This window comes from Marmota marmota, unplaced genomic scaffold (genome assembly GCF_001458135.2).
Source record: "Marmota marmota marmota unplaced genomic scaffold, marMar, whole genome shotgun sequence".
In the NCBI taxonomy this organism is placed as follows: Eukaryota; Metazoa; Chordata; class Mammalia; order Rodentia; family Sciuridae; genus Marmota; species Marmota marmota.
The window spans coordinates 11,511,042-11,514,686 of NW_025999924.1; the positions used below are offsets into that span (position 1 = coordinate 11,511,042).

Sequence of the window (3,645 nt, forward strand, 5' to 3'; positions counted from 1 at the left end):
ATATTTTTTAATTACTTGAATGATACAATATAAAATCATCACTACTTTCTACTTATGGTTTTAATTTAATGCTGATTGAAATATGAGTTTTATCTTATCAAAAATATTTACCTTTTGAGCCTTTTTTCCAGAATAATCACAAATATAAATAATACCTTCTTCCCCATATTCACTTATTTATTATTCCTCAGTCCCTACTCTGTACAGAAGATATTGTATCTAATTATTTAAATACACTACAGTTTGATCTTTACAATTAGCAAATGGGTGAAGAAAAACAAAAATGTGGTGTATCTGGATTTAAAACATCTCAACAGGAAATTAGCATATCAGGAAAAAAGCACAAGGCTTGTAAGAAACACAAAGCAATGATTATCATGTAAACCCGAAGAAGGTAAAGTGCTAACGGTAATGCCACCTGGGCTATTTTAAATTTAGCTTGCAGTGGGAGGAGAAGTGCTTTTCACATTTCGACATGTAATTTCTTTAAGAAAAACGAATTTAAATAAAGCCAATTAAACATGAAGTCGGAACAAGATATTATATCTGGAACATAATACGTCAAAACAAATTTATGTCCAGTTCTTTAGGTGGAATATCTAATGCACATGTAACTAAATTAGACATAAGGCAAGGAGGAAGAAATCTATGTTGAACTGTTGAAGTTTGCTTATGGTTGCCTTGTTCATCTATTCTGTGAATTAGGAAATAAGAAACATACTGAGTCAGCAGTACATTTTTGTGACAAAGTACTTGACTTAACCTGGCAAAATCATCCTCTCTCCCTGTCTCTCTTTTCTCTTTCCTCCGTGCCCCACCCCTCCAAGAGAGCATATGTCTCTCTTTCTAAATCTAAACATAATACTTTTAGAAGGAATATCCTCTATGTAATGTTTGGCATTTTGGCCAGTTTTATTTTGAAATATATTGATTTTTCAGAAGTCTTATGATATGTATTCACAAACTTTTTTTTTTTTTAAACTCCATTGAGTTTAAAAATCTTTATTAATCCAAAGGTCCTTGACCTGACCCATGACTTCTAATATTCTAGCTGTTTCTCCCATTAGATTCTTTTGTTCTCCCTTCCACGGCCACTTGGGCTCTGTTCTCTCCCTCAAGCTGGCTCTATACTTCAGGTCATTAAGCACATTTCTTCCTTAACCACACCTGATGTTGTTTATTGCTCTACTCACCCTAGTCTTTGTACCATGAGTACAGATAAACTGTAACTCGTACTTTCCTATTCTTCTTAGCTAAACTCTTCTTATATTCACTTTATAAATATATTTTAAACACTTAAATAGAAACAATATTCTATTCATTTTGTGTTTTCTTTTCTACTCTTTGAATCTTTACGCAAGAAATAAAGAATTTCTTTAAATTCCAACGGATCTAAAGTAAGTGTTGAAACAAAAACTATTTTTTATAGACAATCAACCAGTATAAACTCTACCTGTAAAGACCACTCTTTCTTGCTCTGAAGAGGATGGCAGTCTCTTAAATGATTAGGTTTATGGGTCTACAAGAACAAAGTTTATTTATTTATAAAGTTTATTTTCAAAACAGAACTTGTTCTTGCTGTGTATCAAACAAAAAAAAGAGACAAAAGAGGTCAAACAAGTTTAATTTAAAGTTTACTTTTAACACATAACTTAAAAACAGGCAGAAGTTCAATGATTTATTTTGTTTTGATTTCTCAGTTCTAAGAGTAGCCACCCCCCAATCCCAGTTTTTTTCTAGCTAAGGATCTATTTTCCCATTTTCTTTGAGTCTAGTGAAAGGGGTAAAAATCTAAAACATTGTACATATTTCTAAGATGCATTCAGCAGTACTATAAGGAAGATCTCTATTGTGAAAAAAGAGGAAAGAAGAAGTGGTAAATGCTAAGGTTTGACTGTATGTGTCCCTACAAAGACATGTGTTGGAACTTAATCTCCCAAGACAATAAATAGTGTGAGAGGTGGTGCCCTTCAGAGGTCAGTAGGCCAAGAGGAGTTTTGACCTCTGAATGGCATCAATGCTCTTTAAAAGAGACTGCAGAGAGCAGACTCCCTCCTCTGTCCTTTCTTCTACCTGTGGACACAGTGCTCATCTGCTCTAAAGGACACAGCACCCCCATGGAAGCAAGTGGGCCCTCAGACACAAATCTACCAGTGCCTTGATCTTGGACTTCCCAGGCTCTATCAGGAACAGAAAGAAAGAAATTTCTACTGTTCATAAATGACTCAGTCTCAGTGTTTCTTATTGCAGCACAAAGAAATACGTAAACTTCCTTTTTTTTTTGAAAATGAATTTGCTATCTTTTCCATGAATTCTCTAAATCCACGAGAACAAACTTATGAGAATTATTTCCACTGAGACGTGGGGGAAGTCACAAGATGATGTAAGAGTAAAATGAAACTGAGCATTGTGGTAAGTTTTAAAACTAAGCTGATTCCGCTGTATCTGTGACATCTGGGCAAAGAGCAAGTGGCTGTTTCTATGCTCTGTGTTCAGAAACCAATGAGCACTAAGAATGGTTTATAGCCTGACATTTCTTAGAACCACAGTGAAGTGCCCGTGGGTTGTTTGCTTTGGAAATAACCATCTGGTTTGCTCCCAATGGGTGGCAATATAGGCCCTGGCAGCAGTTACTATACACAGGTTGGGTTGTTGCTGGGAACCCTGAACAAGATGATAAACTTAGCTTTTTGTAGTGCTGGGGGTTGACCGTAGGACTTTGTATGCTAGGCCTGGGCTTTATCACTGAGCTACATCCCTAACCCTTGAATTTTGATTTTTTAGTTTCTTCATCTGTAAAATGGGGCTAGGTATGAAGATTAAGGGAATCTGTGTAGCATAACAATGTGGCAGGCTTTTGGTACAGTGGGATGAAGCAGGGAAGGATCTCATTCCCTGGTTTCCTTCCTGGAAGAAGGTCTGTCGGGGAAGGACTAGGAACCATGATGCTGGTGAAAACTTTCTATCTCCTGTCAGGGTGGGAAGGCTCAGTGGATGTGAGCCCCTGTTGTGAGGACTCTTGGGATGTGCAGCAAGGAGCAGGAGCCTGAGGCAAGAGGATCACAGTTCCAGGCTGGCCTGGGAACTTGTTCCAGAGAGGCCAAGATGGATGGGGCCCAAGATGTGGCTCAGCTCTGCCCCCCGTGCCTCACAAAGTGCCATCTACCCACCTCCATCTTTGTTGTGACTTTATGGGACCACCTTTCTTTGCTGGAGGTTCAAGAAAAAGAGTTACCTTTGCATATAGGGCGAGGTTCAAGTATTAGCAGTAAGGACATTAGGATTTATGGCCAAAGTTTCATTAATTCAACTAGAAAGCTAAAGTTTTAAGCAAAAGGTGTTAAAGTACATTAAAAGGTTTGCTTAAAAAAAAAAAAAAAACTTAAAAAATGGATACAATCTGTCTTTCAAAGTTTAAATGTGGGTGTCCTGTACTGCATCTTACCACATGTGCTTTAGTAATTCCTACCTTTAAAAGTTTGTCATTTCTTGTGTTAAACCTATTTAAATTAAACCTATGACAATTGTCTTTTGTTCCTTTATTCTGTGGTCATGTTTGGCCTGTGTAAGTGGAAGGCATTGCAGCTGCCTCCTGGCCTCCTGGGTTTCACTCTTTAATGTAGCTCATAAAGCATATTCAAACTT

The 3,645-nt window shown here is 37.2% G+C and overlaps 1 non-coding gene across 1 annotated transcript; it reads left to right on the forward strand.

The window, feature by feature from the left end:
• The first annotated feature begins 2,406 nt into the window (after positions 1-2,406).
• LOC125615776 lies at positions 2,407-2,536 on the forward strand. The gene has a single exon (XR_007346371.1). It is a non-coding gene; the product is annotated as a small nucleolar RNA SNORA43 (small nucleolar RNA).
• Positions 2,537-3,645: the final 1,109 nt, after the last annotated feature.